A 12,847-nucleotide genomic window follows, 5' to 3' on the forward strand; every position below is an offset into this window, starting at 1 on the left:
AGAGGAATTGAGTCCTGGGGGACCAGAGTGAAGTAGAATGAAGTGGCTGAGTTCTGCACAGAAGCAAATGAGGTCAGAAGACCAACCCTGGTGTTACTCCGGACAGGCCCTTCGACACTCAAGTCAGTTTATGAGCAAGAGTGCAGAGCTAGTTTAAGAGTTTTGGGTGGAGAGGAAGTTTTGCATTACCCTTGGTTTGAGCTTCGAACCCCCTTTTATAGAGGGAAACTCGATGACGTGGGATGACCTATGCCAGGACAGGTGCAGACCTGTGATAGGTTTGAGTTCACCTACTCCAGGACAGGTACAGACCTGTGATAGGTTTGAGTTCATCTACTCCAGGACAGTTGTCAGCCTGTGATAGGCTTGAGTTCACCTACTCCAGGACAGGTGTCGGCCTGTGATGGGCTACAAAGAATATAGGTTGTGCCCAAAAAAATCAAGACGATCCAAATTGTGCATGTGATGGGCCACAAAGTAAATAGGTTGTGCTTGTGCCCAAAAATTCATTTCTACAGGATGATGCCAACCCTCTGATCTCTACAGGAATGCATATTGTGGAAATCTCCATAGATCGGAAGGCTAAGATCATCCCATGGAAATGATTTTTGGGGAAATACCTATTTATGTTGTGTTCCATCACATGGACGGTTTGATCATCCTATGATGTGGTCCATATAGTACTTTTTGAAAAAATTCGAGCTTATAAGGGTTTACACCATATAAAATCTCATTTTACAAATATATTTCCTTAACACACTTTTCCACAAAATTACAACAATCCAAACAAGACCAAGCTAGTTAACTTTAGATAGAAATAATTAACCCCTCTAAGGCTCAAGTAACCATATTCTATCTTAAGTTAACTCCCTGTTTGGATTGTTGTACATAGGGGTGCAACTTGGGTCGGGCTCAACCCGAACCCAATGTGTTCAACCCGATTTTGGCTCGAGTTGGGTTGGCATTTTCTCAGGTTGGGTTGGGTTAGGGTTGGGAAATGCCAACCCGATTTAATTTCGGGTCGGGTTAGGGTTGAAGTCTTGGCGGCCAGACCTGAACCCAATCTATGTCCTCTAGTTTTGTCATGTTTTCTAGGATTATGCTTTTTTCCTTGTGTTTTTCGAATTTTCCAAAAATTAGTTTTTCAGAATTTCCCAATCTTGGAAGGGTATTTTATTTCCCAAAATACTCTCAAAAATTGAGTTTAAAGCGAGATCGGGTTCGAGTCAGGTATTTTGGGAAATAATATTTCGAATTTCCCAAAATTTTCGAATGTCTATTTGGGTTAGGGTTAAGGTCTTGTCACCATTTTCTTCTTTACTCAGTTTTTTAGAGTATTTTGGGAAATAAAATACCCTTTAAAAATTATTTTAAAAATAATAAAATGAATCCGGATATATGAATTCGAATGCGAATCTGGATATCCGAGTTTGAATGCGAATTCGGATATACGGATACGGATGCGGATATTCGGAATAAACGGATGTACTTGTCGGATTCGGATGTTAAACGGATCGGATGTACTATTTACCAGATTCGGATCGTTAAGAACCGGATATCTCGTAAAAGGATTCGGATAATATCCGCTTGAAACGGATTCGGATAATATTTGCTTTAAACGGATTCGGATGCTGACGGTAATCGAATTTTCGAATATCCATTTACACCCCTAATTTCAACAATCCAAACAGCCTCCGCCCCTGCTAGCATCCATCGCGAAAGGCCTTCACGATAGTCTTTTGCATGTGGCAGCAGCCACATAGGCTCCTTTTCAGCACATTTTGTTAACGAGGTGGCTGATCTCACATACAGACCATCTGCGAAATGCCTTTTGCGAAGGACGCTGGCAAATCCCACGTCTGGAATTCCACTCATGTACACTCTTATGCCCCCTGCAATTACAATATGGACCAGAAGGACCATGTATGCGACGGTTGCCAAGTGGTTTAGACGGGTACGGGTACAGTTTTGTAATACAAAAGGGGCGATGATATTTTAACCCCCGCCCATGCAGTACGGATTTGCCCACTTTCAACGTGATTTGAACAAAAATTGTAAGTTTCTATATTTATTTAAAGGGAATTGCTAGCGTCCATCGCCAAAGGATTTTCGCGGCTGGTCTGTCGCACATCAGACCAGCCACCTCTTTAATGAAGACAACAGCTTTTGTCTCCATCCACAAGGTAGCTGGTCTGATGTGCAACACACCAGCCGCGAAAACCCTTTTGCAATGGACCTTAGCAAATCCCTTGTTTAAAATTTCTATATTTGGATTAGGGTTGAGCTATTATATAATTAAGGTCTTGGTGTGAAACATCAAACAACCTATTACTCCAAAAGCTTAAATCGTCCGAGTAGGCCTTATTTAATCTTTTAGACTTTAACACCCCCGGCCTCCCTCTCTCTCTCTCTCTCTCTCTCTCTCTCTCTCACACACACACACACATGTGAGGCCCCTCTTTTATTTAATCTTGAAACCAGGACCTGCCGTGAGGCATTGCTCTGATACCATGTGAAACAAGCAATTACTCCAAAAGCTTAAGCTGTTGGAGATGGCCTAATTTAATCTTTTGTACTTTAACACTTGGTTGTAGACATGTAATGTAACTTCATAATCTTCGCAGATTTTATAAAGTGTAAGCCCTTATCGTCCCTTATTTTTCTAAAAGTATTCTACGGACCACATCATAGGATGATCAAACCGTCCATGTGATGGAACACAAAGTAAATAGCTTGTGCCCAAAAAATCATGTCCATAGGATGATCCTAGCCCTACGATCGATAGAGGTTTCCATAATATGCAGTTCCTCCATAGATCGGAGGGTTGGGATAATCTTATAGAAATGATTTTTTTGGGCACAACCTGTATATTTACGTTGTGGCCCATCACATGGACGGTTTGGATCATCCTATGATGTGGTCCATACAGTACTTTTTGAAAAAAATATGGGACTGTAAGGGCTTACACTATATAAAATCTCAATCTTCGCACAGTGAAAGCTCTTTGATCTTTTTTGCTCATGTACATGGGGACCATTACAAACCTTTTAAATTTCTTATGTCCTTCGGGGTGTTTATTTAATTTCTCCTTCTTTTTTTGCGTTTTACATTTGTTGGGGTTCCACGTGAAACGAAGATCCTACATCGGAAAATGAAAGAGATGTAGAAGGGGCTTAGACACCCTCCTCCTAACGGCTAGCTTTTAAGGGTGAGTTTTACCCGGGCACCAGCATGATGGATAATTTTTACAACATGTTAGACACAAGTACATAATAAAGAACTTCTTTCCGTTACAATTCAAAACATTAGCCTGCCCATTCAAGCAATTTTTTAAGATTATTTTAAGTTAATCTTATTTGGAAATGGAATAGTATACTCATGAAGAAAATAAACTACCAAGATAATATTCAAACGCATATAAGAATTCGTTGCTTATAAGATCATGTGCAAAGAGTTTTGTAGGGGCATCCAAAGAGGCCCTAGAGAGAGAGAGAGAGAGAGAGAGATAGAGAGAGTCCACATCCCCTAGTTGCACAACAACCTTGACTTGGAACACTGGACAATATTTACACACTACAAGAAAAGAGCTTTTTCCCGGCAAACATAGCAAACACGCTGGGTTAAGGTCTCCCGGCGTATTGCCGGAGTTCAAACTTTAGCCGGCTCTACCTGTGCTGGGAAAAGTTTTGTTCGGTTTTTTGCTGACGATGTATGCTTTCTCCCTACGTTTTTTTAATGAATGCCGGGTGATGTGCGCCGGCCAAAGATACCTTTGTTGTAGTGACAAAGCATACACACGTTATATTTATAGATAATTAACCAAACTACTATACAGCTGACATAAAAAAATTCTTACAAATATCCATACTTTCAAATCAAGATCTTAGGGATGAAGGGAATGGCCAACGCCAGGGCTGTGACCTGGTGCATTGGATTCTAGTATGTTTCTCACACTACTGGAGTGATCATGGTGCATTGTACTGGACCTTGCCCCTACCTTTTCCATTTCTTTGACACTATTCTTTTCATGTAGTGGGCATTTGTTACATTTCGTCTCCTTTTTTGACTTCAAATACCTGCCCTCAGAAGGGATTATTTCATAAGAAAATATGAGTACAAGAAGGAAAAGGGAAGCAACAGGGAATTTTATCTGAGCCATAAGGAATGAAAGGGGATGAAGTTAAAAGGCTTGCAAGTAGATTGGCAGAGTTACAATGCTCAAAGGGAACAAGGCAAGAGAATCAATAGAGGGAGAGAGAGAGAGAGAGGGGCAAGAGAGATAGTTAGCTCCTCACCTCTTGTGCCTCATGGTATTTAAGGCATTAAGTGAGCAGCAATGAGAGTCCCACCATCTGGGAAGATTCCATTTGGACGGTCTGAGGGTAGATTTGCAAGAGATATAAATCCATTTGAATACCAAGGGAAATCAAGCTCAATTGGAGAGTGGTCTTCATTTGTCTACATTTCTATATTGTTATTGCACCCACCAAGGGCTGTCCCTTCCCTTAATAACCGTCAAAACATAAAGTAAGCATTCAAAAGAATGGGCCGGAATGAATGGGCCGGAAAGTCTTTGACCATTCACTTGACTAATTGTTTTTGCTTTTAATTAATCTCTAAGCCAAGGAAATTTTAAGTGGGTTTGAATTGCTAATCTTGGAAGCTATAGCCATCATTCAACGTACTCACATTTGTTTGCACATTGGTTCGAATTAAAGGCCATGCTCCACAGCCCTTCATTATCTAAGGGGCTGTATGGATGCAGGGAAATATTTTTCGGAATTTTATCCATGAAAAATAGTATGACCGAACCGAATCCAAGTAGTCAAGTTTCATGCGAAACCAAGCCCTAGGAGATAATAACCATTCGTTGGCAGTAGATCCATGGAAAAGGAAAAATGGCAAATTCCTATTTATTATAGGTGCCAACCTTACAAATAAGCTATTGTTTTTCAAGGAAAACTTCAAACCTAGTAGAGCTTGAAATTTTATTTTCCGTAGAATACTTTTTCATGGAAAATATTATTTTTCATAATTTGTTTTCCCAATTCTTTTCCCAAGATTCAAGCACCCACTAAAGGTTGCATTGTCTTTTTACACCACCTTTCTTGCATGGTTTTGTGGTGGGTGTTGGTCACAGTAGAAAATAAATGTTTTAATAGTAGTTCTTAAAGCATCTCTTCATTTGATCTTTACCAAACGATTCTGAAAAAACAATTAAAAATTCCAATATTTCAGTTGTCTCCATTCACGAGGTGGCTGGTCTAACGTGCAACAGACCAGGCGCGAAATGCCTTTTGCGATGGACCCTAGCAAATCCCTTCTTCAAATATGCTAAAAGATTCGGAGAACTGTGTCGATCATGCAATCAACTTCAACTTTGAATCCTCTATGACCCATTTTCAATGGCTCTGCTCACAGCATCCAATGATGATGTTTGAGACTAAGACGTCAATTATCAAGGGCTCTAATATCTTCAAATATATTTACATTTAATTTGCATTAATAAAACAGTATAAGATGTTTAAAGTTGGGAAATGTTATTAGCACTACTGTTTTTTTATGAGGGCATTCCGCACTTTATTAAAAGTACGGTATGGCCCCCACCATAGGATGATCCAAACCGTCCATTAGATGGGCCACAGCCTAAATAGGCTGTACCCCAAAAATCATTTCCATAGGTTGATCCTAACCCTCCGATCTGAATGTTTTCAACCCTCTATAGATCATAGGGCAATTTTTAGAACTCTTCACACGTATTATATGCTTCGAGCCCTTTGACGAAGTTTGACTATCTTTATCAAACAGATGGAAGACATATTGCAAGTGGAGAGTGACTCTCCCCATGTATTATATGCTTGCTAGTCCAATTATATGCTCTTTTTGAGTAATTGGTTGTTTCACATAGTATCAGAGCTATTGCCTCACAGAAGGCCTGGGTTCAAAACCGAACAACTCCTTGATATTAAAAATACACGGTCAAACCAAAAGAGGGGCCAAATGTGCGATGTGTATGGCCAACCCAAAGAAAAAAGAGGGGCCACACGTGACACGGAGTGTTGAAGTATAAATGATTAAATAAAACCCAAAGAAAAAAGAGGGGCCACACGTGACACGGAGTGTTGAAGTATAAATGATTAAATAATGCCAACTTTAACCGCTAAAGCTTTTGAGTAATTAGTTGTTTCGCATCTTGGAATGCCTTGTCGTACCTAGCTCAAAGGAACTTGTAATGGCCAAGGAGACTTGCTACCGTACATCTTCTATGAGAATAGATCGGCTCATGCGTAGACTTATTTCCTTTACGATAATCCCTAGAAGTGCACTTGTAAATCCTTTTCTCATTTACACATATGGTAACTCCTTCAAAAAAAAAAAAGGTGGTAATGTTAGTGATTTGGAATGAAGATGATGATGTCATTAAAAAAAGCTAAGATGTGAAGTGTAAAACAAACTTAGGACAAGTGAAACCGAATACCTTAACAATTAGAACACAATAACAGACAATGGGAAAGCTGTTGCTTGGTGCAATTATCGCACCCAGAAAGCCATAGGAATGGAGTTGCTGCTTGATGCGATTGGACTAAGCAATGGTCAAAGAAAAGTGATGCGGCAGATCTTGAAAGACATGTCGACACATGCAGAATGTGAATGACTCACGGTAGATGCACGTAGAATGCAAATGGATTCGTCGATGCACGCAGAATGCAAACGACTTTAGGATCGACCATTATCCGATTGACTAACTAACAAAACAACACAAGTGTGACTAACTAACAAAACTACACAAGTGTGCGAGGGATAGGAAATTAAAGAGAAATGCTGCTCACCTGAGAAGATGAATCCATTCCGTTGGTTCTTTAATTCAAGCGAACAAGCTATATATAGCTACTGGAAATTAAATGACGGTGCAGGAAAAGTAACGATAAAAGATAAAAGCTAGGACAGGTTTTGTGTTGGTTCTGAGACATCTTTTTCTAAGGTAGTTGTCCAATTTTATTGCTTTTCGCCCATAAGTGTTCACCACTATCCCACGTACTCAGAGAGAGGAAACTCGTAATAACCATCCACAATATTAGCTTCCAACTCCCACACATTCTCTTGTTTCTAGACGATTGTTACCTCTGCCACGCTCTGATCCCCACTGTGTAGATATGTCCCGTTCTAGGTCATCTATCTTCTCCGGTTTTGTTTTCTAGCAGCACTACCTTGCCCTACCCACCTCGTTGGGTCCGCCCCTTGGAGATGCTGAAAACATGTCTACACATGGAGAGGAGAAATCCACAAATATAGCCCACATACTTCTCCTCTCTTTCCGATGTGGGATCTTTCAGCCTCCATCTCCTGGAAAATTATAGCTGATATAACTCCTTTGATCTTGTCGGCCAGGTCATCAATCACCAGCTCGGACTTGCATGAAAATTTTGAAATTCAAAAATAGGTGTAAACAAGTGGCTATCAAACCTTTCTTCGCACAATGGTTGTGATACCATGATAAATCTTGAAAACTCTGTATCATTGCATCTACGGTGTATATAAGATTAAATAGTGGCCAATAGTTAGGTTGCCTATGGAATGATATATGGGAAATTGAAAGAGACAAGTGGTGTGATATACATGACGTGGGTTGAGCGAGGTAATTGAGGGTGGAGAGAGAGAGAGAGAGAGAGAGAGAGAGAGAGAGAGAGAGAGAGAGAGAGAGAGAGATACAATAATCCTTTCAAGAAATGAGATACCCAAAGCTTAAAAACAACAGAGAACATTTTTCAAATTCACACAAGCTTAAGATGGCATTGCCTTGTTACACAGAATGTTTGATTCCTAGTAATCAAATGAAAATACATGCACACTTGACCAATTTTCTAGTCAATAATTGAAACTACGTAGGTACAAACCTAATGGCATTGCCTTGTTACACAGAATGTTTGAGCACTAGTAATCAAATGAAAATACATGCACACTTGACCAATTTGCGAGTTAAATAACTGAAACAGCATACGTACAAACCTAACATAACAAACCACAAACCTAGCATAAGAAATCACATCAATCTCTTAGTTATGAAGGGAATGGCCTACGCCGGGACTGTGACCAGGTGCCGTGGGTCGAAAAGCGCCTATTTCGATAGCCATTCTAGTATGATAATTGGCTGTGGTAGAATGTGCACCACTCTTTCTTGTTTCTCTTAAGCTGTTTCGACCATCTGCCAAAACTTTCTTACACTCCTTTTCCTTTCCACACTTCAAATGCCTTCCTTCTGAGAGGAGTGCATGTGAAAAGATTAGTACAAGGACCAAAACACAGATAGAAACCATCTTGATCTGAGCCATAACAATTCAAAAGAGGGAACAATGAAGCTACAATACCAAGAGAAGCTAGAGAGATACTCCCTCCGTCACACCTCCTTGGGTATTTATAGTGTCGAGAGAGTTCCATGTGACTCCCCACTATTAGGAAGATTCTCATGAGAGAGAGAGAGAGATTGGGTGTGTTATATTTTAGCTATTAGGAAGATTACATAAAGAGAGTTCCATGTGAGTCCCCACAGTAAGATTCCATTGACAAAGATTAGAAGAGGGGAGAGCGTTGGGTGTAATGTTTTAGGTAGAGAGATTCAATACTTCTTCAAATTTGTCTCTTCGATTTGTCCTCTGCTGCTAATTAGTATACTTTTTAGAGCTTAATTGTAGCCACTAGGGTTTGTCCCTGCCCTCTTGGGAACTATTAAAACCTTAAAAAAAAAAGGAGATGACATTTTCACCCCTCTGCATTACGCATTCGCCCCCTTATACCGTGAACAGTGGAAACTTTAACGCTTTTCGACGTCAAATCATGTTAAAAGTGGGCGAATGCGTACTGCAGAGGGGTGAAAATATCATCTCCCAAAAAAAAAGTGACATTCTAATTGACTTTGCCTTTAGTGTCTAAACAAATAAAGATCAAGATGGCTTTTAAGTATCTAATATTGGGAATTTAGTTCAGGGAAGGATATATTAGCCCCATTTTCTTCCCTGGGCCATCCCCCTCTTGTGTATTTATGACTACTCTTTTACACTACAAGGGGCTGGCTCGGGCAAGAAGGGGCAAATATATCATTTCCCTTTAGACTAACATAATTGCTTGTGTTCGATGTGGGGCCGAAAGTCCACCATCGGCCACCTTCCAGCTTCATAGGCCTACATCCTCTCCGTACATACAGCTACAAATCCCATCACTGTAACTGGAATCTTAATTAGGTATCTAACATGTCTAGTACACCAACTTGGGGTACGCATGTGCGTGTGAGCGTGCGCTTAATTATATAAATATAATTAACCCAGAGGAGAGAGAAAGACACTTGGGGAGTCGATTTAAGATATATGGGGATCGATTTATCACTCCACACTTTTTGGTGTTTTTGGTGATATCCCTTGGCAACAAGGCGAGCTTTAATTTCGATAAATCAATTTTTTAGGTTTTTCTTTTTATAAAGAAGCCCATTTTCACCCTACAAGTTTACACCCTGTAAAATTTTGGCCCAGTACTACAATGTGAAAAGTACATATTGGGATTTTAAGAAGTGCATTAGTGCCTTCTCCCTTAGCCTAACGACAATTAACGTCTTATTCAAATAAGGCAAACTCAAAAATGCCATGTCTCTATTGATCCTTGTGTTTGAAAACGCCATGTCAGAACTCAAAAGGCCTAAAAATAGAGAGGATTAGAATCTAAGTAAAAAATAAATTAAAAAAAATCACAACAAAGAATGAGAATATTAAAATTGGAAAACAACATATGAACTAATTTCCTTGGTTTCCTGGTCAGTTTATAAACGGTCCCTAGCATTACGTACCCTAAAAAATAGGGGTGCCTTATCAATGTTGACATTAAAAGTTTCCTAGAATATTCACTTCACAAGTAAAATATTCTACCCTTGTGAATTTTTTTCCAATGTTTTGTATTCCCTGAGTGCACGTTCCACATGGTGGAAGCAAATGAAAGGGGGGGCCACCACTCTTGTTTGTTACCAAATTGTCTGTATTATTTAAGTGAAAGAAACATGGTATTTAAATGTGGCAATGATGAGCCCAAAGGTGCCCCGGAGACTGAATTGAATGTGCCTTTTCAGCTGTTTTTTTTGTTTAATTTTTTTTTTACCAAAACTTTTAAGCATATGTATTGGGTTGGCTCCACAACCTTAGGAAGTTTGAATGAACATTCTATTGAGTGATAGCGTTCTTATTATTCTTTGCCACTTTTCTAGGCTGTAAATGGTACTCTTCTTTTCTACTTTTCTAAGCTGTAAATGATCTTTTCCATGCCCTCTCTCTTAGTTTAATTTTAGGAAAATGATATCAGCACAACCACTTTTTGTTATTTGCACGATTTCAGCTTGTCTTTTCTTTTTAATTGTCTTGTGAGAGCTTTTGGGGAACTGTAATAACCTTTTTACAGCTCTTTAAATGCTAAAAGGCATGCTAGGTTATCAAAACATGGTTGTGCTAATGATGCAAAACACATGGCGTTGATCAAATTTATTTTTTTTTATTTCCTATTTTTTTCATTTTATTTGTAATATTTTATTTTTTGGGCGTCAAAACTTGTCTATTTAGCCTGATTTTGGTGCTTTTAGAAGGTTTTTCGATTACCTATCTAAAAAGCCCAAGATTACATGATTTGGACTTGATTTGGCCAAGTTATGCGCATTTTACAGATATGGTATAGGTAGATTACGGGATTATTATTTTAGAAATGTTATAGCCATATTTCTACATTTTTATTTATGTTACTTTAGTTAGAAGATTGAGAATAATGGTTAGGCAAGTATTTAGGGCTGTTATTCTTGAGTTTTGAGTCTTTGTAAAATGTAATGGCATGAGGAAAGAAAGAAAAGAGATTGAATAAAGTTTATTTTTGGACATCACTTGTGAAGAGAGCATTGGCTCTTTCACGTGGGTGAAGGAGCTTTGCTCCTATCACATGTTATATTGGAGTTTTTCTCCAAACCGTGGCATGGGTTTTCAAACCCCACAAGATTATTTTAGTCGCTTCTTGTGTTGATCTTCATCTTGTGTTGCCGCTCCACGCTCCTTGCCTCAGCTAATATTATTTTCCTAATTTTAACAGTCCATTTACAGGCAACAGATTGGAGAGCTAAAGCATTGCCTGACATAGGAATGCATGCAGATACTACACATTATATATAGGCTACTATCTGATACCCGCACAACCATGTTTTTGTAATGGGATGACTCGCTTTGTTTAACACTTCTCAGATTGCCTGCCGAGAATTTTTTGAGAATTGTGCTTGCCTTTGACAGCTAGTGAAAAAATATAAAACAAGATAAGTTCGTGGCAATATCAAAATATGATCATGTGAACATTTCACTATAGATATGTATATATGAGAAACTATATGATGCCCGACCGTCAAAATAAAGGGCGGAGAGAGACAAACCCTCTCTCCCTTGATTTTTAATCCAAGGGAAAACACCGTTTTTTTACTTTTCCTTGGTTCAAAAACCAAGGCAGCAGGTTTTGTCTCCTTCCGCCCTTTACAATTTGACGGTCGGGCATCATACAATTTCTTTGTATATATAGTGCACTTATATGGTGTAAGTGCATTCATGCACATAATGGGGGTAAGATCCACATAGGTGTCGCCCACCGCCCTTGATATTTGATCCTATCACAGTCTTCGAAAAAATCGGTTGTCACTGGATCAAATATCAAGGGTGGAATTGTCAAGCCCTGGTCATATCATACAGATATTGTCCAGTTCTAGGTTGCAACCCTCCTCGGTTTTAAAACGTGCCTACACATGGAAAGAGGGGTCCACATATATAGCCCAGAACTTTCTATCCACTTCCGATGTGGGATCTTAACAGGCACCCCATTACTCGCATAAATGTGTGAAGACCATATAAAAACTATATATATATATATATATATATATATATATATATATATATATATATATATATATATATATATATATATATATATATATATATATATATATATATATCTTCCGATGTGGGATCTTAACAGGCACCCCATTACTCGCATAAATGTGTGAAGACCATATAAAAACTATATATATATATATATATATAGTGAGAGAGAGAGACAAAGAGACAGAGAGACAGAGAGAGCGAGAGAGTGAGAGATTCTAAGAACTTTTACGGAGAGCCATTTTGCGGCTGACTTTTGCATGAGAGAACAGCCACCGTAGATGAATAAAATGAATAGGGCAAAATCTCCTAAAAAGTGAGCCCGTGTGGTTGTCCCTCGTGTAAAAGTCAGCCACAAAATGGCTTTCCGACCTAGCAAATCCCATGCGTGTATATAGAGGTATGCTAAACTCAACGGCGTCCTTGCAAAAATCAGATGAAGAGTGCCCCATTGGCTAAATTGTCCTTGAATGTCAAAGTTGCAACCAACAGTTACATTGTCTCAAACCCAAGTACATGGCATTGACAGAAGTTTGCAAAGAAGCAGTGTGGCTTCAAGGTATAATGGGTGAAGTCAGTATAATCACTACACACATGGAGTTGTTTTGTGACAATATGAGTATTATTTGCTTCGCCATAAAAACCGGTGTACCATAAAAAGAGAATAAAGCATGTTGCGGGTTGAAATCACTATGTCCGGAAAATTGTTGAGGAAGGCAAGATGCACGTGTCAAAAGTAGGAACAAAGGAGAACCTAGCAGACATGTTAAAGAAGACGTTCTTAGGAGAGAAGTTGGAGTGAAGCTTGGCATCTATTATATTATGCCAACGTGAGTTTGGTGAATTTGGCAATGGCAGGTGGTGATTTTCTATCAAGGTAGAAATTATTGGATTAGTGATATAAAATCACTGGG

The sequence above is a fragment of the Tasmannia lanceolata genome, unplaced genomic scaffold (assembly GCF_043159265.1).
Source record: "Tasmannia lanceolata isolate RefF3 unplaced genomic scaffold, GAP_Taslan_0.1 ptg000025l, whole genome shotgun sequence".
NCBI lineage: Eukaryota > Viridiplantae > Streptophyta > Magnoliopsida > Canellales > Winteraceae > Tasmannia > Tasmannia lanceolata.